The sequence below is a fragment of the Quercus suber genome, unplaced genomic scaffold (assembly GCF_002906115.3).
Source record: "Quercus suber isolate HL8 unplaced genomic scaffold, Cork oak 2.0 scaffold_300, whole genome shotgun sequence".
Taxonomy (NCBI): Eukaryota; Viridiplantae; Streptophyta; class Magnoliopsida; order Fagales; family Fagaceae; genus Quercus; species Quercus suber.
In genome coordinates, this window is record NW_027069756.1 from 129,814 (window position 1) to 154,171 (window position 24,358).

The 24,358-nt window shown below is 33.5% G+C and overlaps 1 long non-coding RNA gene across 1 annotated transcript; it reads left to right on the forward strand.

Moving 5' to 3' along the window:
• Nucleotides 1-13,761: 13,761 nt before the first annotated feature.
• LOC136071301 (uncharacterized) lies at nt 13,762-14,788 on the forward strand. Its single transcript, XR_010632576.1, has 2 exons — nt 13,762-14,395; nt 14,499-14,788. It is a non-coding gene; the product is annotated as an uncharacterized LOC136071301 (long non-coding RNA).
• Nucleotides 14,789-24,358: the final 9,570 nt, after the last annotated feature.

The window sequence follows — 24,358 nt, forward strand, 5'->3', positions numbered from 1 at the left end:
AAATATATGAGTTTATCATAAAAATGTTGAGAATATGTTTCCAAACTTGGCCTAATCACTAGTTTAAATGAGATAGTACAGGCTGAGTTTAAACAATCCCAATCTGCGAACAGACACAATGGATGGTAGAAATTGTAATACATACAAATTTCGAATGTATACGTAATTCAGTTGAGGCTCATTGCTTCTGCTGCAACACAAGGGTAATACCACTAGAACTGACACAAAAGTGAATGGGTTGTTGTATTTTAGGGGTGGCACGCACAATGTTGTTAGTTGAAAGGGATAAAATATCTTGGGATGTCTTATGTGACTGAACGGATCGAGTATGGTCCGCTTATGCCCGAATAAACAGATCCATCATTTGCACGGGCCTCCATTGGACGGACCTGATGTGAATGGGCCGGATATGGACGGAGTGAAGGATGTTGGGCTAGTTGTCCATGGGCCTGTTGAGCCCCCAAGGGGGGATATTCTGACCCACTCTCATAAGGGCCCAAATAGAGTCCTTGCGCCAGTAGGACTCCGGAAATCTTATATATTTGGTAAAGATCTTCCGCATAAGGAGGAGACTTATTCATCACGTTTAGGGTTCTACAAGGAGAGTCCTATAAGGAAAAGACTTCCGCGCCAAGAGAGGGATGTCAACCTCAAGCCACTATAAAAGCCCCAATACCCTCACAAGCCAAGGTACGCATAATGAACCCCTCTCTAGCATTCTAGAGTTGTGAGAATACTTTCTGACTTAACCTTCGGAGGGTGTTTGGCCGGCACCACACCGGTGTCCTTCGATAGGTTTTCTCTTTTGTTTCATGCAGGTTAGCATACAAAGCGAAAGGAGTATCGTGCGACTCATTGGTGAATTTTCTTGATTCATCATTAGTCTACTTCATTAAAAATCCCGTAGACGGCATGTATCATCTCAAGATAGGGACATGGTCCATGCCTCAACTCTGTTGTCTAAAAACTCATGAATTAGCGATAAATTATTTATCCTCTTATAAGATAACCTTAAAGTATTATCGGGGTAATATCTCTTAACTATTCTCTAATTTTATGGTAAATCTAAAACTTATGAAATGTTATTATTAAAATGCTTATTTAAAGATTATTTATTTATCAATTATTGTTCTTAGGAACAACAATATTAGACTCCTTGTTTTCTAAATTAAAAAAAAAAAACTTAGATTGAACACATGGCGCAAAATTCAACTCTAATTAAAATGCAATTTGAAGTCTAATTGGATTTTCTCTCAGTTTTGGCATTACACACACACACACACACACACACACACATAGGAGAAAATTGGCAAATGCCCCTTTCACACAAACACACACACACACACACTCAATTTTTGAACAATCGAGTTATAGCGAGCCAAAAATAAATTTTTTTTTTTATTTTTTTTTTCTGGAACTCAAGTTCCATGTAAAGTACGCAAGTTTCATGAACTAGAATTCATGGAACTCGAGTTTCAAAAAAAAAAAAAATTCTCTAAGTCCACGTTCACTATAACTCGATGTTCCAAAAATTGAGTTTTACATTTGGAACTCGATTTTGATTTTTAGAAAATCGAGTTTCAAACAGAAGCATTTCCCTAATTAGTTTGGGAAATAGGGTAAAATGCTGGAAAGTTNCAATCATATTTAAAACATTTTTGATCTTTTTGCTTTTTATTTTCTTTGCATGTTTTCTTTATTTTAGCATATCATACATGGGCATATAAAAGAAGAAAAGAAATACCCAAGATGTTAAGCATTTGACATCGTACTTTTGCTATGCAAAGCATATGAATGTCTTTGACACTGCACTTTTGCTATGCCGAAGCATACAGGTGTCATATTATGATTGGCGGGCAACAGTGGTGAGATGGTTATTTATGCCTTTCTCTTAGAATTTTCTAGTCCTATCCGTCAAAAAGAGTGATATGAGTGTTAAGTTTTAAGAGATAACCTAATCTTACTCATCACAAACAAGAGCCACAAAGCTCACTTGCTTAGTTGTGCATAGAGATGCTCATCTAAGCTACAAGTGATACAAAGTTTAGAAAACTTTGTTTCATTGGCCATCCAAGGTACACAAGTACCAAAGTACACAAAACACACACTGTTTTTGTATTTTTCTGATTTTTCAATTTTTTTTTTATATCAAAAACAAAATAAACAAAACTGAAAGTAAACACACAAAACATGTTAAAAAAAAATGAAGCAAAAACTAGACTGACTCAGCAGAAAAACAAAACACGCAAGCAATGCAATACACAGAAAAACAATAAGGGAAAAGAAGGTGATGAAATCACTTAAAATCCTTTTTCTTCCACACCTTGGAAGATCCTTTCCTTTGATTGAATCCTTGAACCAGCGGTGAGGGGGAAGAATTTAACCCATTCAAGTTCGAAAGGAACATGAGGGCTTTCAGAAGATCTCCAAGAGGAGCAAGAGAGGATTGAAGCTAATTTTGGCTTCCAGATGCTATCATGCTATTACTCTGTTGAGTGGCTAACTACTTATAGCAATTTGGTCTAGTATAACCGACAGCTCCACAATGATGACAGAGATGCTGCTTCATTTGTTTAGGCTTTTGAGAGTTAGCCTTCTTAGCCCTAGGGTTTTTAGCATCTTTCTTATCTTGGTTAGGGGGTGCTCCTAAGATAGATTTGCCCTTGTCTAAGTTCTCACTAGCTAATTCAGTTTTAACATCAATATTCTCAATTTCAATATTATTAGCAGGAGGAACAAAAACAGTATTACTAGTAGAAGCAGTATTAGAGAAAGAAATACCATACCCCCAACCAGTTCGATCCAAAGTAGATTTCTGATTGCTAAGCATCTCATCAAGCTTTGCACTTGAAGTCCTCTCTAGTTGAGCTCTGACTTGAAACAGCTCTACTTCAAGCTTCTTGGTCTTCTCAGCCAAAAAGTTGTTTTCAAATCTCAGTGCTCCAATAGTTTGATTCGCCTCATCAAACTTTGTGGACAACTCTTCACAATCAAGTTCCACATCACTGAGCTTCTTGGTGGCCAGCCTGTATAATTTCTCATGCTTTTCAGAGAGCTTGTAAAGCTTTTCATAGACTGAATGGATATCATCTTGATCATCCATTTTCTCAAATTTTGACTCCACCAGTTCTTCTTCTTCATCCACTTCTTCAACAATCCCTTCAGTAGGATTGACTGTGGCAGTGAAGGCATTTAAGATTCCGTCATCCTCACTGTCGGAATCATCTTTAAGCTCAATGTCACTTAGAGTTGCAGCAAGTGCCTTGCTTTTCCCAATGCTCTTGAGATATGTAGGACACTCATGTTTCATGTGTCCGAAACCATGACATCCAAAGCACTTTGGTCCTGCAGGAACAGTGTACTGACCGCCATCCTTAGCATCCTTCTTCCCTTTGTCTTGGCTTTTAAACTGAGAAAAACTAAACTGCCTACGGTCCTTGTCGAAGCTCCTTCCATTGGCATTCTTCATAAACTTCTTGAACTGCCAAGTGATGTAGGACTTCATCTTAGAATCTTCATCATCGGAAGACTCATCTGTATCACTGCTCTTTGCCTTTAAGGCCATGCTTTTACCTTTACTTGACTTGCCAATCCTAGATAATCCTATCTCATAGGTTTGCAAGTTTCCTACCAGCTCAGTCAAAGGAATCTTGTCAATGTCCTTTGATTCCTCTATTACCGTAATCTTGGCATGGAATCTCTCAGGTAAAGATCTGAGCACCTTCCTTACAATCTTGGGTTCAGGGATAGTTTCCCCAAGATTGAAGGCTGAGTTCACTATGTCCTTGAGCTTGGCATAGAACTCATCAAACGACTCATCCTCCTCCATCTTAATTTCTTTAAAGCTTGTAGTGAGCCTCTGAAGCTTTGAATCTTTGACAGCCTTTGTTCCTTCATAGGTTGTCTGGAGGATGGTCCAAGCCTCCGTAGCAGTTTCAGTTGAGGATATCTTTTTGAACTCCTCATTTGTGACTGCGCTAAATAGGGCATTTAACGCTCTGCTGTTGAAGTTAGCCGCCTTGATCTTAGTATCATCCCAATCGGCCAGTTCTTCTGTTGGCTTAGTCCAGCCAATCTCTACAGCTTGTCACACCTTTTCATCTAAAGACTGCAAGAAAGCTCTCATGCGTACTTTCCAGTATGCATAGTTAGTGCCATCAAATAAAGGAGGTATAATTAAAGATTGTCCTCTATCCATGACAAACAGGGGTTAATGGATCAACACAGCAAAGATTAAACCCGAATCAGAGTGTGCCTGCTCTGATACCACTTGGTAAGCCACAATCTGAATGACCCCTAGTGATTAACCCTAATTAATTAAATTAGCCAAGTTTATTAATTAATCAATTAATCATGCAATTTTATGGAAGCACAAACAAATCACCAAAAACTAAATATGCAGCGGAAAATAAATAACACAGTGATTTGTTTACGAATGGGGAAAACCCTAACGGCAAAAACCCTACTGGGTGATTTTCAGGTCACCACTCCCGAAACTCTACTATTATCAAATCAAGCGGTTACAAGTAAAGGAATCCCAAGTACCTTACCAACCTACAGTTGAACCCTTACCCGAATACCCAATTGGACTTGATCTGTAGTGACAGTTCCCACCTTTGATGCACGGCTCCCAAGTACGTGACTAACCAATGCGTGGATCCAAGTACACGACTTCAGAACACCAACTAAGGAAGAATGGTCGGCTGCAAAGTTCTTCAATTCATCCTTTATGATGAATAGCAGGAAGATGCTTGGTTACAAAACCCTACGGTGCAAATACACAGCAACTTCTTGATGGAAGATGAACTAGGTCAAGAACTTTGTCTTTTGATCACAATTTGCTTGAACAGAGATTGCTCAATGATAATGCAACTTGTGTCACACTTGACGTCTCTTAAAACAATCCTTTTATATGTTTAGGGTTAGAAGAAAAGAAGGCCCAAAACCATATTCACGGATCCCAAGAAAATCAGATTGGAAATCTGAAATTTTAAATCTCGACAGATAGCAGGTGTCGAGGTAGCTATCGAGAAGGTGTCAAGCTTTAAAAACTTTACACTTCAGCTTGCTTTTTCTTGGACAGACTTGATGACTTCAACACTTGACCTTGAAACATTGTTTCTTGAAGTATTAAAAACACCTAGAACTACCCAATTACAAGTAGAGTGCGTTTTGTCAAAGGATTAGCCAATTTACATAAATAAGTGACATATGTTTTTAATCAAGTTAAAACATATATGTCCTAACAACATATATTCTATTGTTTTATATATATATATATATATATATATATGATGTATGTTTTTCACCTTATCTCGCATGTGTTGTTTCTTTTCTCTCTTTATACACATGTTTCTTCTTTTATACAACTTGTCTAAGTTTCACACTTGATGCCTTAATGAATCTTGTTTAAGTGTTTTAGTTAAGACAGGTTGCAAGTCTACCATGCCATGATCTCTTTTTTTGCAAAGTTTTTCAAGAGTTCGTAGTAGGGTGACACTTATGTATTTTTGTAAGTTATGGGAAAGTTGTGTTAGACTTCTCTCATAATTTTTGCTTGTGGTTATGTCATGGATTGCCAAAGGGGGAGATTGTTAGGGTCATACTTTTTGTAATTAGCTAATCCTTTAACAAAATACACTTTACTTGTAATTAGATAGATCTAAGTTGGGTTTAGTACTTCAAGAAGCATGTTGTTTAAGTTAAGTATTAAAGACATGAAGATTGATCTAAGAAATAAGTGAAGCAAATCTGTTCATTAAGTCTCAATAAATAGCTCGACAGATGCCTGCTATCAAGACTTAACGAAAAATTCGATAGTAGCTCGATCTATCGAGAACTACGATTTTCAATATTCCAAATCTAATTTTTGACCCAGGCTTTTGGATTTGTTTAGGGTTTCTTTTCTCATAACCCTAGACATATATAAGACTTATTTTAAAAGCTGTCATTGATGGATACACAGACCCAAGAGATTTATTTTCTCGTTGAAAAGCTACTGCGTTTGTATGCTATAGGGTTTTGTAATCAAGTGCTTCCAAATCTTCATTGTTGATGAAGTGAAAAACTTTGCAGCCAACAACATCTGTTCTAGTTGCTGGAGTTAGTTACGTACTGGGATCTATACAAAAGGTTAGGCTGTGTTTGGTTTGATGTAAATCGAATTCCGAGTGTAAAATGAATGCAAGGGAAAATAAATTCCCGTAAGGAAATTAAAATCTGGGCGTTTGGTTCTGCAATGAAAAATAGTCTGGAAAACAATTTCTAGTATTTAGTAACATTTTGAAAATGCTATTTTTCTACAATTTTTTCACATTTTTTCACCTTCCAAAAAAATTTTATATCAAAAAATTTCAAAATATACACTTAACACAACCAAAAATCAAAATAAAAACATATTCACAACATGTACATGATATATCTGTGGGAGAAGGAGCAAGAAAGAGTGAGAGAGATAGATTGGGAAAGAGAGAGATCAGAGTGGATGGAGGATAGCGGCGGCCAGATCGGGTGGGTTTGGGGGTGGAGTGGAGTAGGCTGGTGGTCGGTGACGGCTAGATCGGTGATGTTGAGCAAGAGGGAGAAGAAGAGTTAAGGAAGAAGAGAAAAAAACGAGGAAGGTGGTAGGGCGGCGCGATTTGGGCGGTGGAGCGACGTGATTTGGGCAGTGGGGCGGCGTGATCTGGGCGAAGGGGACGGCGGTGGGGGTGGCACGATCTGGGCTGGCCTTGGCTTGGCTGGGCAGCCTGAGCTTGGCATCGAATTGTGGGTCGAGTTGAGGTTGGTGCGTGGGCTGGAGCTGAAATGAGGTTGGTACATGTATGAAAGGAGTGAGTAACTCCGGAAAGCATTTGAAGATAAAATGGGAACATAAATGATTTTATAGGTTGGTAAAGGTATTTTACGGTCAAACTTAATTCATTTTCAGTTTGACTTTATTTTCAAGTGGTGCCAAACATGAACCCGGGTGTAAAATATTTTTTGGAAATCATTTACACCCAAAACAAACGCAGCCTTAGTCACAAATTGGAGGTTTATGCATCAACGGAAAGAAGGCTACTATAAGATCAAGTCCAATTAAGTATTGGAACGAAGGTTCAATTATAGGTTGGTATTTCGGGATAAGCCAGTGTAGTTGGTAAGATTCCTTATACTTGTAACATCTTGATTGTTGATTAATGGATTTTTGGGAGTGGTGACCTTAAAATCACTCGGTGGAGTTTTTGCCTTGCGAGATTTTCTCCATTTGTCAACAAATCATTGTGTCAAATTTATCTTACACTGCATCTAGTTTTTTGGTGATTTATTGGTGCCTCCACGATTTGCATGCAATTGAACCTAATTAATCAACTTAGGTAATTAAATTAATTAACCGAGGTCAAGCTATTTTAACCCAACACTCACAAATAATAAAATATCTTTGTAGTTAATTGAAAATCCATTTCCATGCCTTTTCCTCTCCCTTGTGTGTGTGAGTGTGTTTGTTTCTCAAAAAAAAAAAAAAAAAATTCCATTTCCATGTGGGAAGATCCTCGGGCAAAAAGGAACAAATACTTTCTATTATTGTTTATTTATAAGACTTCAATATCTATTTCTTGGTGGACAAGGAATACATTCCTTGGTGGACCAAGAATATTAATTTGCTTCTTCAATAATAATTATACTTATCTTCCACTCCACCACCCCACCCCCACCCCCCCCGTGCATGTATCATTATTTTCTAGCACCTTTCTCTACCCAACAATTTAAAGGAAAAGAAATGCAGGTTGCATTGAGGTGGATACTTGAGCAGGGAGTGTGTGTCATTGTTAAGAGCTTCAACAAGGAGAGGATGAAGGAAAACCTTCAAATATTTGATTGGGAATTATGTGATGATGAATTAGAGAAAATCAAGAAAATTCCTCAATGCAGAGCATTCAAAGGTGAACAGTTTGTTCATGAAAATGGACCATATAAGTCTTTGGAAGAATTTTGGGATGGCGAAGTATGAAACTTTATCTTCCATTAATAAAATTGTTTTTTGCAAATGAAAAAATAATTCTCTTTAAACTGCATCTGGAAAGAAAAACAGAACCTTCTATATAGATGAGAGTTAGTTAAGAATTGAGCACATGTAGCTCATTTGATATATGGCTTAATTCTTAAAGCACATGTTCAATTAACTAGCCGATTGTGTTAGGCCATGTGGGCCAATGGCATTAAAGTTAATTTCCTATAAATACATGATGTAATTCAAGGTTATAGGAATGAAGAATAAACCAATTGTTTGGTGCATCTCTCTCTTAATATCTCTCTTTCTCTATGGAGGTCTAGGTCCCCTTGAAGTGGCCTACAACTACTATTCCAATTCATCATTCTTCCTTTCCACAATTCATATTCATATTCTAGCAAGTTCTTATCATTTGGTATCAAAGCCAACTACTATCTGGAGTAATTAGGTGTAGCTTATTGAGTATGGGTTTAAATGAGTTATGGCTTTGTGGTTGGATCCTGGAGGGGGCGACCTAAAGGTTAGATTAAAATAACTGATAGGTGAGTGGAACTGCCAAAAGAAAGGGCTACCATTAGGTTATTGTCGATAGAGTGAGCTGTTGTGGACGTTGGCTGCAAAGCGTGGTGGTATGTTATGATCTTAGTGTCCACATTGCTTGTGTAGCTTATATAAACATGTGTATATAAGTTCTTGGGCACATTTCCCTTGCAAGCCGATTTTCAAGAGTGAATGCTATTTAATATGATGTTATTAAAATTTCATTGTGAAAATTAGAAGTCTCATGGACCTCACCCATTTGTAATTTATTTATGACACAAATATTTTTTACTTTTCAAAAGTTTACATGATCATCCCTGGTTTTTCCCCATAAACCGTTGAAAATGTTATATTTTTTTCCTTAAATTTTAAAAAATTCTTTTGTCATTCATAAATTATTAAAACATTTCTTAGGGTAGAAAAGTAAAATTTCCACTATAAATAAACAATACTATAAACGGTTTAGTGGCTTTACTCCCATATAAGGAGAGGAGAAAACTCCTAGTAGAACATGGAGTGAGTTTCTGCAAAGGGTAACTTGAGCATTTGTCCATTCTTGATTCAGAAAGCATCATTAGGTATAGTGGACTATGGGGTGATATTGCATAGTTAGAAAGACTTAGAAGAAATTTTGTTATTTGTGAGTGCTTTTTGAGTGTGTAAATGGTTTGTAATCTCTCTTTGATATGGTGAATCAGTATCTACTTTTTGTGAACATAGGCTGCTCTCAAACTACATAAATCCTTGGCATTCTTCTCTTGTGTGTGTTTGTATCTATGTTTTCTTCCTAAATTTGTACATTCCTATTATTTGTTTTTGAGATCTTTTTAAGATCATAATAGTGTTCACAATCAATCTAGTATAGGAGTGCTATATGGATGTCCTTTTTTGTTCAACAAACTAGTATAAGAGTTTTTGCAATCACACAAAATTTTATACAGTCACAACTGAACTAGTTTTAGAGCCAAGGTCCTCAATACTTAGGTATTGGGAAGAAAGATGTCAAGTGAATCATCTACCAAATCATCACTAGTAGTTAGGACTATGGTCATCGTTGACAAATTTGAGGTAGAAAAATTTGATGGAAGGAACAACTTCGGCAAGTGGGAATACGAAGTTATAAATGTCTTGCTCCAAAGAGAGATGGGTATTTCTTTAGAAGAAAAACCTACAAAGATGGAAAAAAAAAAAAAAAATTCAACAAAAAAAAAAAGAAAAAAAAAAAAAGAAAGCCTTGAAGTAGATCAATAGATAGAATTGTAGCGCCATCCATTTGTGTTTGGCAATATCAAAAGTAATTTATTAGTGAGAGAGAGATTTTCTTCGTAAAATTGTGATTGTTGATAATTCTACTGATATTCTTACAAGGGTAGTCATTGGGGTCAAGTTTCAACTCTACTTGGACTTGATCACTATGCACAGTATTTGAGCACCTTTAAGTGTATTTGGCACTTATGACTTATGGGCATATATGGGGGTAGCTTAGGGTGATTTGCACTTCTTTTTTGGTTGGACTTTAATTTGCGTTTGATACTTAAGGCATTTGTGGATTGAGAGAAGAGTTGCCAAGGTTGAGATGAGTTAAATATTTTTATTGGGTGTATCGATTGATGTTGAGGTGGGTAAAAGAGTTTCATGAACTTTGGCAGTCTACTAATCTCGCGAAGGTGGAAAATCGTTGTAGAATTTGGCTCAATTTTGTGAATCTTGCTCCTTTTTTTTTTTTTTTTTTTTTTTTGTTTTTTTTTTTTTTTTTTTTTTTTTTTTTGTTAGGACATATGTGTTTTCACTTATTAAGAACATATGTCACTTATTTATGTAAATTGGCTAATCCTTTGACAAAACGAACTCTACTTTAATTGGGTAGTTCTAGGTGTTTTTAATACTTTAAGAAACAAGGTTTCAAGTCAAGTGTTGAAGTCATCAAGTCTGTCCAAGAAAAAGCAAGCTGAAGTGCAATTTCATTAAAACTCGACACCTGCTCGATAGCTACCTCGACACCTGCTATCTGTCGAGATTTAAAATTTCAGATTTTCTGTTCTGATTTTCTTGGGATCTTGAATATGCTTTTGGGCATTCTTTTCTCCAAACCCTAAACATATAAAAGATTGTTTTAAGAGCCGTCAAGTGTGACACAAGTTGCAAACTCATTGAGCAATCTCTTTCAAGCAAATTGTGATCAAAAGACGAATTCTTGACCTAGTTCATCTTCTCTAAGAAGTTGCTGTGTATTTGACCATAGGGTTTTGTGACCAAGCATCTTCCTAATATTTATCGTGTAGGATGAACTGAAGAACTTTGCAGCCAACCTTTCTTCCTTAAGTTGGTGTTTTGAAGTCGCGTACTGGGATCCGCGCATTGGTTAGTCACGTACTTGGGAGCCGTGCATAAAGGTGGGAACTGTCGCTACAGATCAAGTCCAATTGGGTATTGGGGTAAGGGTTCAACTGTAGGTTGGTAAGGTACTTGGGATTCCTTTACTTGTAACCGTTGATTTGATAATAGTGGAGTTTCGGGAGTGGTGACCTGAAAATACTCGGTGGGGTTTTTGCCGTGAGGTTTTTCCCCATTCGTAAACAAATCACCGTGTCATTTAATTTCCGCTGCATATTTAGTTATTTGGTGATTTGTTTGTGCTTCCACATATTTGCATGCTAAATTGATTAATTAATAACTTGGCTAATTAATTAATTGGGTTAATCACAAGGGGTCATTCAGATTGTAGCCTATCATTTTTTTTTTTGGAATAAGAATGGAACTAGTGCAAAAAGAATGAAGACTTGGTAGAATTTGAGTCAAGGTGGAGATTATAAAAAATTGTTGCTATTTTGACTTGTTTGGGTTTTTTTTTTTTTTTTTTTTTTGGGGGGGGTATGCNAACTTAGCCACCTAACGTGTCTGTATCAATAGTCAATGCAATATGTGGTAAACATAGCCACCCAACTTAGTCATATTAAAAAAAAAAAAAAAAAAAAAACCTTATCCATATCATTGTCATTTGTCAATGACCGATTAAACTTTTTTTTTTAATGGCCTTAATATTTTTTTTCCCCCTCATATGCACCAATCATTTGCTTTAAGAAAAATATGTGTACATAACTTTTATGCCATAACATTGGCCACAAGCTCATAACCTTAATGTGGTTAATTGTGAGTGATGGAAAAAAATTATAGGTACATTTGAAAGTGATAAATATTTACTTAATTACAATATACTATGTTAAGAGTTATGATAAAATTTTGGTACAAAAGTTATAATACTAGAAGAACTCAAACAAATGGTTGGTGATCATGAGGTGATGGTTTGAAATCTACGGTTCTCATTTTTCATTAGGTCTTTTTTTTTTTTTTTTTTTTTCATTAGTAAGAAGCTGGGATATTTCAAGTTTTCATTTTCTACAAGTTGATTATCTTCATCTTGATCATCATTGTTGGAATGTCATTTCCACTACAATGATATTGTCGGAATGATGGATTTTTGGAAAATCTCCATAAAGACATTCATAATTTCATGTACTGCATGAAACTTTATACATATATAGTATCTTACGTTCTTCCTAACACTTTTGAGTGGCAAGTTCTTGCATTTGAATATCATAGACTTCATCTTAATTAAACTTACTGAATAATCATCTTAATTAAATTTCATCATCTTTACATTCTTCCCTGCCTACAATTTTCAATGGCTAAGTTTTGCATTTGCACGTCACAGATCTCACTAAATTCCAGTTGATTAAATTTGACTGCATTTTCTTTCCAGTAGTTAAAGATTGCTTTGAGTGTCTCAAAAGTAAACAAAAATAAAGATCGCTTTGAGTGTAATTAATTCTTAAGAACCTTTCTGTGAATAATATTTTCATTTCTTACAATGCTTGCTAATTTTATTTATCAAAAATTTCTTGAGAAAGAGTGCATTCAATATAATAAAAATTGGGTCTTAGAAGCTGTAGTTATACAAAGTTATTATTAGGATTCTCTTTGACACGTGGTTACACTATTATTAATTATTAATTTAGTTTTTCTTATTAATTGTTAAAATATATTATATTTCCTTGACTCAAAATGACAAGATTTATGGATAGTTTAATTTAGATGAAACTCTATTGTCTAAGTTTAAAGAAAAAGTTTCTCAAAAAAAAAAAAAAAAAGTTTAAAGAAATTTAAAATTCTATTAATTCCAACTGAAATTTATTACCCAAAATTTCAAAAGCATTTAAAATGATAAATAATGGATACAAATTAATCACCTATAACACATATACTTAAGGTACCTTTTCACTCTGTTCTAATCAAATTTATCTCTTTCATTGGTAAAATTTACCCTTTTTTTTCATTATTGTATTATTGTCGTATTTGGCATTATATTCAATTAGTTACCATACAAGTTGATTATGAATTGCAAAAGAAATTGCCTCATTTATTTCTTTTTTTAAAGAAACCATCAACCATTTTTTTTCTCTAAATCATATGATATTAAATTATTGATAGAAATAATTACAAATTATCCACTTGTGGTTAGGTCTGATTTTACTATGTTTACTTGTGATTTGAAAGTCGATACTTTACTTACTTAAGGTAAAATTTGTTAAATTGTCATAACCATAACCCTAACATTTTTATTTGTTTTATGATATGTTTTTGTATTAAAATGTGTTTTTCTAACGGAAAAGTTAGAGATGGGTTATGTCAATCTAACAAAACTTACCTTAGAGGGATAAAGTGCAGGGTAAAATGCCAACTTTTGAACCATGTGTAAATAAGGTGAAATCAAGCCTAACTATAAGTGGATAATCTGTAATTGTCTCGTACTAATATAATAAAAGTTCGGTTTTAAAAGTCGTGATTGAGCTAAGTGGATGCATGCTGACTCATAGTTAACTAGTGCAACATTTACTATGAACTTAATAACTTTTTTATATATATATATTCACTTAATAAGTGTTTCTAACACTATTTGTTCATATAAACTTTTCTTTAATTAAATTATCCTTACCAACTTTTGAGAATAAAAACGTGATACATTAAACATAAAATAAGTTTTTTACTTCTTCATATGATTCTATATTTAGAAGAACTTTATTTATTTATTTAATTTATGAGTTATGACATATACATAAAACTTATATATATATATATATATATTAATGTAAATATGGTTTTAGATTAAGTTGTGCGTCGCAGTATAATATTAATAGTACAATGAAATTTAAGAATAATATCAATAGAATTCTAATTAAATACACAAGAGTAAAAATTAAGTCACACGAGCCATGACAAACAAATGACAAGTACAAATTATACAAGTAAAAACTGATTTTATGTGCTGAAAACCACTGCCAAATTCCACCTTTGTAATTTAATTTTTCTTTTCGTTTACACAATATTTTAAATTTGTAATCACTTTTTTCCATGCTTGAGTACAGTCGTCCAAATGTAGGCACCAACCGATGGCTATCTTTTTCATGGACTTCCATTCCGAAATGTTTCTTTTTGGGCTTCATTTATTATTTATTTATTGTAAATATGTGCAACTAGTTCTCTTCAGAAGAGTAATCACATGGGCTGGACCACCAGAGTCCCAGACTTAATAATTTCTTTTTATCATTTACGAAAACAAGGAAGCTGGGGCTAGAGTATGTGGACCTCTATTTGATACATTTTCCAGTGAGGTTGAAACAAGGAACTGAAGGTGGTACCGAACATTCAAAAGAGGATGTTATGCCTTTTGACATAAAAGGTACATGGGAGGCCATGGAAGAGTGTTACAGACTGGGCTTAGCTAAGTCTGTTGGAGTTAGCAACTTTGCCTGCAAAAAGCTCTCCCAGCTCCTACATCATGCTACTATTCCACCAGCAATTAACCAGGTAAGCAAAAATCGAGATGATATACTTAATAAGGTGTAACCACACATCAAGTAATGGTGACTTGGTTATGATGGCATTGAAACTGAAATGAAAATGTTTTTAGGTGGAAATGAACGTGTCATGGCAGCAAGAAAAATTGCGACACTTCTGCAAAGAGAAAGGGATTCAGGTTAGCGCATGGTCTCCACTAGGAGCCAATGGTGCTATTTGGGGTACTCTTGCTGTGATGAAAATCCAGTCCTCAAAGAGATTGCAATCACAAAAGAGAAGAGTGCGCCACAGGTGCAATACAAGATCACTTATTCAATTTTTTGTGTCTAGAGAGTTTTATTTTATTATTATTCTTTTTAATGAAATGTGTTCTAGATTTCAGTATATTCTAAAACATTTTAAGATTTTTTATTAGAGAAGTTTAGCACAAACACAGACACACACACCACATGATACATGAATAATAATATGAAAATTCTTCTAATATTAGAACACAACACCATAGAGACACAAGATACATTAAGAAGGTAGGTGAGAAATAATAAATTATGGTTAAAGGGTATGAATAATCATAGATAAAATCCGAAAAAAGAAGTTGAGGTTAGAAGGATAGGGGATAGAATTATATTAACGAAATTGTCTTAGGAGAAAAAGAATGGAAGAATCGATTTTAAGCAAAAAATTTGGGTGAGCATTGATGAATTGATTCAAGGGTTACCAAAGGAAGAAAATACTTTTATTGGAGCGTGCCTAAATGTTCATGTTGGAAAAGATAATGTGTGGTTTTAAAAAATTCATGGAGGCCAAGAATATGGAGTAAGGAATAAATCAAAAGGTGCTATTATAGACTTTGCAATATCGTATGATTAGATATTATAGAACACCTGACATAATTACTTTCAAAAGTGGGACAAACGCTAGTTAAATAAATTTCATCATTTTTTGAAAAGTGTGTAATAGATGCTGTAACGATTATAAGGTGATTACTAGGACGAAGTGTAATCACTTAATACCAGTTAATGGTTGGTGGTACCAGATATGGCATTAGAAGTGTGTATGTATATATATATATATATATATATAAACAAATAAACCCAAGGATATGTGTTAAAGATAAAATGATAAAATAACATGAAGTGGAATTCAGATGAAGATGGGAATGAAATGGTTAATTGTACTGAAAGAGTGGCTAAAGAGGTACTTGGAGAAACTAAAGAATGTGGTTGATCAACTAAAGAGTAAAGAGACTTGGTGGTGGAATGAGAAGGTTTAAGTATAGAAGTCTACCTGAATGTAGAAACAATACTGCTTATGAAAATTAAAAAGTGGTAAAGAGGAAGAAAAAAAATGGTTGTCCAAGAGGCTAAATGTAAGGCTTTATATAGCAATCTAGGGACAAAAATGATGGAGAAAAGAGTATTTAAAGACACGTTAGGTGGCTAAGTTGGTCATTGCAAAGAGTAGCAGTCGGGGGTAACTTTAGACCTAATAACTAAAATTAATTATTTTCTAAGGCCCCTATTATTATTTTTTTATTAAAGCCTCAAAATCGTAAGTCAGTTATATATTTGATAACAAAATAGTAAGCCTATAACCACCGATGTTTTTATACACTCTTTTCTTTGAGTATTGTGGTGGCTCCAACGGAGGTGAATGGAAAGTGTACATGAGAAAGTGAAATTGTCGGTGCCTATAGCATAATTGGTAGGAAAAAAAAAAAAAAAGAGTATAAGTATACCGTGTGCTCTCTTTCTCACAACCCAAAAAATAAATTATGGATCAATAAAAATCCATTACAATTGAAATCCTGAAATGTTGACAATTAAAAAAAAAAACCTAAAACGTTTTAAAAATAAAATTTTGTGAGTGTGTCAATTTTTCTAGTGGCTTACACTTCAATTTTTTTTTTTTGGATAAGTAAACTTCAATTTTTGTAAACTAGTATTTCACATTGTAAATTATCAACAATAGCCATTGAACTTCCAGACAACCACTCACTAGAAAATCTCTCTCTATCTCTCTCTCTCTCTCTCTCTCTCCACGAAAATAAAAAAATTAGAAATTATATTTTACCTTACCTTACATGTGAGAGAGTGTAAAAGTTTTATCGAGGAATTTCAGCACCTATGGCAGATTTGAGAAAAGAAAAAGCATAAGTAGGTTATGCACTCTCTTCCCATCTTCAAGAAGACCCTAAAATTATGGATTAATAAAAATCCTCACAATTGCAATCCTAAACTATTTTTAAAAATACCTTTTGTGTGTCCAATGTTCATTAATGATCAATTTCCTTTCCAATGGCTAGAACTTTAATTTTTGTTAAGTCACATGCCAAACAATCTCTCTCAACACCAAAATCAAAATTAGAAACTAGATTTCCACTTGCATTCGTCATACATCATCCTACCCAAGGTAAAGTAAAACTCATTTTTTTTTTAAAGATTATAATAATAAATTTTCATCTCTTTTATGCATGAATCATGATACAAAATTAATATTAGTTTCATTAGTACTACTAATTCATCGAGCTATATATTGAATCTATCTTTGCTTGGCTAGATTGAGATTATTGAGTAATTCTATGATTCTATCATTAAATGAAGTAGCAATATTACCTTTAGTAAATTAAATTCTATTGTTCTTAAATTTATTTTATTTTTGTCATATTAAAATTTATATTCTAAATATTTTTATTTCTTCATTTGTAATATTTTCTTAATTATAAATGTGTACTACAAAATATTAATGAAGAACTTTGTTTTGAATAAAAGTTCTAATTCATCAAAAAGAAAACCAAATGGTAGAGACATGTGCAGAGATGATAAGTGGTAGAGATTATAGCGTACTTACTTAAGTGTGAGATTGAGTGCGGGGAGAACCAGATCATGATGGGCATCCGTACACCATAGTTTAGAAGTAATGAAAATTTCTTCACGACTCTTAATGAGACCTAGCTGTAGAGCTTGTGCCAAAGCCTGGCCTAGGGGTTCTTCGGTTCCATAAATGGATGCAGTGTCAAAATGACGGTAACCAACTTCAATGGCATCAATGAAGACTGAAACCAGAGTCTGTGATGGAGGGAGAGGAACAGCTACTGTGCCAAACCCAATTAATGGCATTTTTTGGCCCGAATTCGGTACCACCTCTGGAGTTCGACTTCTTCTCATGCTTCAAGCCTCCGAAGCAAAACTTTGCCCACAAATATTATAATAACCTCAAGATTTTGAGGCCTGCCCCCCTTTTCTTTCCTAGGTAAGGGAGGACTGTCCTTTTCAAGCTCTAGCCGGCTGGCCCATTATTTTAGAAGAGCACCAACGGTGGATATTCTAAAAAAGTAAATTCCAATGTATTCCTTTATTTATTTATTCCTTTATTTATTTATTTACGGTATACATGAGTAGTCAACAAAGACGGTTCTTAAGATTTTAAGCTAGCGGAAATTGGAATTTAAAAAAAAAAAAAAAAAACTCCAAATAAAAATTATATAGTATAAAAAATTATAAATACACAAAATTATTATTTCTAAATAAATTAGGATGCAATTATCTACCATAAAGACAAAAAAAAAAAAAATTGTTTTTTTAATACTAGGCTGGCTAAATTTTTTTTTTTTTTGAAATTAAAGCATTCAAGTGGTAGTTCTAAAAATTTTACTTTTAGCACCTCAAAAAACTAATTTATCTATTTTACCACTATGAGACACAAGTGCAGTTTTGGAGTCGCCAGCTAGTTTTTGCAATTCTAAAAACCATATATATAGCATCCTCTCAAAGAATGACCTTTGATCTTATTATTAGAGATATATGGTTGAATTAAGGTACGGTCTTGGGAAAGTATGAGGCACCCAAAACCACCCAACCCTAAGATTGCTTCCCATCATTATGTCTTATGTCTTAACCCTGTTAAAGGCACGCTCATTATTGATATCTAACTCACACACACACACACACACTAATATTCATCTAACAATCAACATGGCATTAATCATGGCTACCCTAGCATTCATCTAACAAACAACCTATCATACATCTAGCATACATGTCACGGCATCAAGGCATTTATCACAACACAAAACCCTAATTATACATCTAATCATGCTTCATTACAAACCCTATCATCATATCATAGCTATCCATGGAAGAAGCATGTGAGCATTAAGATCAAAGGTAAAAACAAAGCCAACAAAACATGTCATCATCCAAGGCATTAAGATAACAATTATATCATTAAACCCAATCATGCATGTGCATTGTGAATGCATAACTTACCTTGCAACAATCAGCACCTATGGCATTATGCATGAGCATGTGAATGCATGTACATGGCATTAAAACAAAGAAAACACAAAACAAGCCCTAATTCTAACATGTGAAGGCAAACAAGCAATTAAACATATGAAACAGAAGCTTTAAAAGCATAAAAACATGGAAAAGAAGCTATACAGAAACATACATGTGAAAGCAGAAGCAAAAATAAAGAAATAAATATTAGAGTTTCTGGGTAAGTTCATGCGCACGCATGAACTTCCCTGCGTGTGCATAATCAAGCCTGCATGCGCAGGCAAGATTATGCATACATAGGTTTCTGCCCAAAAACCCTATAAACACAGCAGATGCAATAAAACTTCAAAAAGAGAAATCTAACATCCGAACATACTTTTAAAACAAACAACTACATAAACCTAAGCTAGATAAACATACTAAAGCATATTACAACAAGAAAACAAAGCAAACAAAAATATTAAAGCATAAAAATAAAAAATAAATAAATAAAAAAAGAGAAAAGGAAAAGAAAAGTTTAGACTAATACCTCAAAGAAAAGCTCTTCAAGATTGATTTTTGACCGTTCCCCTTAATTAAATCTATTCACAAACCAATAAGAAAGTGATTAGTAATATTAAACTCAAAGATCAAGGCTAGAAAATGCCCTAATCAAAAGAAAATTGACTTGAAAATATTTTGTGAAAAACTCCTTCTTTGATTTACTATTTCTAGTGAATCAAACAGGGGTTTGAAACAACTCCCAAACAATGTGCGATTCATTCCAAACCTCAACATTAATACAGAAAACTTATCTTATATAACTTCTGGAATTCGCTAGGCATGCGCAAGATCAGGTCTGCGTACACATGTAGAAAGTTGTGTGCGCAAGCTGATTCTTGTGTGCACATAGCAAGGGTTTCCTTGGCCTTATTTTTCCAAAAATAGATTTATTTGCTCATTAAAAGTTATATTTTTCATTTTAATATTTCTTAAGTCAATTTAACATCTAATTGGGTCTTAAACCAACCTTGGGTCTTAGAATTCAATATCATTGGGGAACGAGGGCCCGAGTCGTAAGAGGTACAAAATGTGATGTCTACAACCACCTCACTTTACAATACACCCAATATCAAAAAAAAAAAAAAAAATTTATCACTTCATTTAAAATAATATTAAAAAAATCATTAAAATAATAAAGGAATAGAGAGAATTTGAGTTTTTTAATTGAATGAAGAGATATAATCTTAATAAAATATTTTATTATATTTTCAACAACTTGCTACTGTCAACTAGTATTTATTCAAGTTTGCTATAGTTGCAAAAAATTTAGTTTTAGCTTCTCCTATAACACATGATTTTTTGGTTCTTTGGTAGTAAAATAGTTTTTTTTTTTGCTAAAATACAATTACCATTGTGAATGTTTTTATTGTTTTTGTTAAGTTTTTTGGTTGGATAGTTGTTATTTGGGTTAGACTAGCTAGGCTGATTGGGAAAAAGGGGGCCCAAGGTTTTGGAAGGGGGCTTAACTACAAAAATAAAATATATAATAACTATATAATAAAAAAAATTGGACCTAGGAAGGCCCAAGCCCCCACCTGAGTCCGTCTTTGCTATACTAGATTACCAAAACATCACATTTGATGGTCTTATTCTCACATTATGCAATACCAACATTATATATGATTGTACTTTTGTCACATTCGATGGTTTCCTTATTTTTTCTCACATTTGATTATTCCATTGTAAGTAATACCAACATCACATTTTACCGTACTTTTGTTACATTTGGTAGTCTCTTAATTTATTTTCCTCATATTTAATAGTTTCATTATCAGTACCAATATCATATGTGACTGTACTTTTGTCACATTTGATGATTCTTTCTTTTTTCCTCACATTTGATGGTTTCATTGTCACATTCGACAGTACCAATATCATATATAATTGTAGTACCAATATCATATGAAACCGTATTTTTGTCACATCGATGGTTTCCTTATTCATTTTCTCACATTTGATGGTTCTATTATCACATTAAGCAATACAAACATCACATATGTGACTGTACTATTATCACATTTGATGATTCCTTTATTTTATTTTTCTCATATTTGATGGTTTCATTGTCACATTCGACAGTACCAACATCACATATGACTGTAGTACCAACATCATATGTAACTATATTTTTGTCACATCAATGGTTTCCTTACTCATTTTCTCATATTTGATGGTTCTATTATCACATTAAGCAATACAAACATCACATATGACTATATTTTTGTCACATTTGGTTTTACCTTTATTGTTTTCTCACATTTAACATTTCCATCGTCACATTAGATAATACCAACATCATATGTTACTGTACTTTTATCACATTCAATGGTTCCCTTATTTTTTCTCACATTTAACGGTTTCATTATCACTTTGGGTAGTACCAACATTACATATGACTATACTTTTGTCACATTCGATGGTTTCCTTATTTTTTCTCACATTTGATTATTCCATTGTAAGTAATACCAACATCACATTTTACCGTACTTTTGTTACATTTGGTAGTCTCTTAATTTCTTTTCCTCATATTTAATAGTTTCATTATCAGTACCAATATCATATGTGACTGTACTTTTGTCACATTCGATGATTCCCCTTTTTTTTTTCTTCTTTTTTTTTCCTCACATTTGATGATTTTATTATCACATTAGATAATAACAACATCACATATGATTGTACTTTTGCACATTCAGTTGTTCCTTTATTTTTTTTCTCGTATTTGACAACATTGGACAGTACTAACAACACATATGACCGTACTTTTATCACATTTAGTGATTTTTTTTTTTTTTTTTTTCACATTTGACAGTTCCATTATCACATTTGACAGTATCATTGTCACATTGGGCAATACCAACATCACATGTGACCAAAATACCTCCAAAACTCTAAAAATTACTGGGATGCCCTTAAAACCTAAAAAATTACCGAAATACTCTTAGAACCTATAAAATGACCCTAAAACCTAAAAAATTCAGAAATATGCTTAGAATCTAAAAAATGACCTAAATGACTCTAAAATCTAAAAAATGACCAAAATGACATTATAACCTAAAGAGTGGCTGAAATACCCTTAGAATCTAAAAAATGACGATTATGTACTTGAAACCTAAAAATAACCGAAATACCCATAAACCTTAAAAATGATGACCTAGAAACGTAAAAAATGATCGAAATACCCTTAGAACTTAAAAAACGACCGCAATGCCCTTGAAACCTAAAGAAAATGATTGAAATACCCATAGAACCTTAAAATGACCAAAATGACTCTGAAACCTTAAAAATTACCAAAATACCCTTAGAACCTAAAAAATGATCGAAATGACCCTAAAACCTAAAAAATGACTAAAATGACCTTGTAACCTAAAAAGTAACTAGGATACCCTTAGGACCTAAAAAATGACCGAAATATCTTCAAAACCTAAAATGACAAAATACCCCCATGAAACCCTCTAAAATTACAGAAATACCTTTAGAACCTAAAAAATGACCGTAATACCATTGAAACCTACAAAATTACCCATTAATTATTGCTCCACAACAGTCTTTTATTTCTTGTTAGGCACTTTTCTCATTTCATGGCATAAAAAGAAGCAGGTTATTGTTGCCTATTCTAGTATTGAAGCCAAGTATCGTGCCCTTGCTAGCACCACCACCGAGCTAGTCTAGGTCTAATAGCTCTTGGCTGAGTTGGATGCTCCACAACTTACTAGCACTTCTTTTTATTGTGACAATTGATGTTAATCACATTGCTCTAAACAATGTCTTCAATGAACTTACCAAACACATTGAAATCGATTGCCACATCACTCGTCATTATCTCAAGCAAGGAACTCTCTAGTTGCATTCCATTTTCTTAGTAGACTAACTTATAGATGTCTTCACCAAGTCTCACCCACCTAGTCATCTTCGAGAGCTTATCCAAATTCCAGTTGACTTTCTCCACGCCACCTCGAGTTTGAGGGGGTATGTTTGTATATATGTTAGGTTATCAACCCACTGGGCTTAGGTCCATTGTACTATTATATTTGCTCTACACTCATACAGTCATACTACTTGAACTACACACATAGTGTGCCTATATAAAGGCTCTCTCTTGTACAGTGTTACACACATAAATATACAAATCATTCTCTCTCTCTTTCTACATAGTGTTGGTAATAATGGAGGATGAAGAGTATGCTTTTCTTTTCTTTTTTCTTTTTTCTTTTTCTCTCTCTCTTCTTCTTCTTTTTTTTTTTTTTTTTTTTGAGAAGGATGATGAGTATGCTAAAGGTATAAAGCTGCATTACATATGACATAGTTAAGGATAATAATATGAAATGATGTTAATTAAAATGTAACTACATTATTTTATATCACTTATAAATATTAATCTTTTTCCCCCCTCTAAAATAAATCTAAAACACAAACTCTTTACTTGAAATATATTCATCCTATATGGTATGTTAATTTGGTTCAAGTGAAAATAGGAAGGATGGAAAGGCAAGAAAAGAAAAGAGAGAATGCCATTCTCTTAATGTTTGGTTGAGTTGAAAAACAAAATAAAAAATAAAAATATTATGGGACTCTGATGTTTTCCATCCAAACCCACCAAAATGTATCTGTCGGAATCCGAAAGAAAATGGGGAATAAAATAGGAGAAGAAACTAAAATGAATCTTTTGCCCACGTTCCCAACTACAACTTTTCCAACATTGAATCTGTTTGGCACCCCATACCCATAGTACCTTAGTTAACAATGAACTAAGACATAATCACTTTTGTTTGTTTGATTATGATTAAAACCAACTAGAGGAATTAATGAGTCAAACAATTTAATGACTTGCCACAAGGTTCAAATTGAAGTATCTTCTCAAAAGTTTAAAAAGAAAAGAAAAAATAAATAAATAAAAAAGAAGACTAGGATAATGGTGGTTCGTAGGCTTGTAAAGGGATAAATAAATTACACATAAGTGAGAGATAATTTTCACAATGAAATTCAATAACAAACGGCCTCAATATTGGCATTTAACAAGATAACGTACTTTTTTATAGCAATAAAGTACATATATAAACTTATCAAAAAAAAAAAAAAGTACATATATAAAATACATAAAATCTTTATTGACATTTCTGTTTTCCTTTCTAGATGCAATTTTTAAACAAATTATTTTTTCAATTGCACAAACCTTTTATTGATGAAGATAAAGTTCCATGCGTCGTCATCCCAAAGTTCTTCCAAGGACTTATAAGGCCCCTTTTCAGTAACAAAATTTTCAGCTTTGAATGCCCTGCACTGATTATTATTGTTATTATTATTTTTCTCTAACTCATCATCACATAACTCCCAATCAAATATTTGCATGCTTTCTTTCATCCTCTTCTTTTTGAAACTATTAACAACGACACAGATCCCATGCTCGAGTACCCACCTTAGTGCAACCTGTGTTTTGTTACATAGTCAGTTTGTCACATATATAGAGAAAGGTACAAAAAATAATGATTCAGGTAATTATTAGCTATTATTGAAATACTTCAAAGTTAGATGACTTTGACTTGCTGATTACTTACTGTGTAGGGGATCAAAATGATTTGCCTATTTTAAGTTGGCAATTTATACATATATGTGTGTATTGTTGTGTTCTCTGTCTTTCTGTCTGTGTTTACCT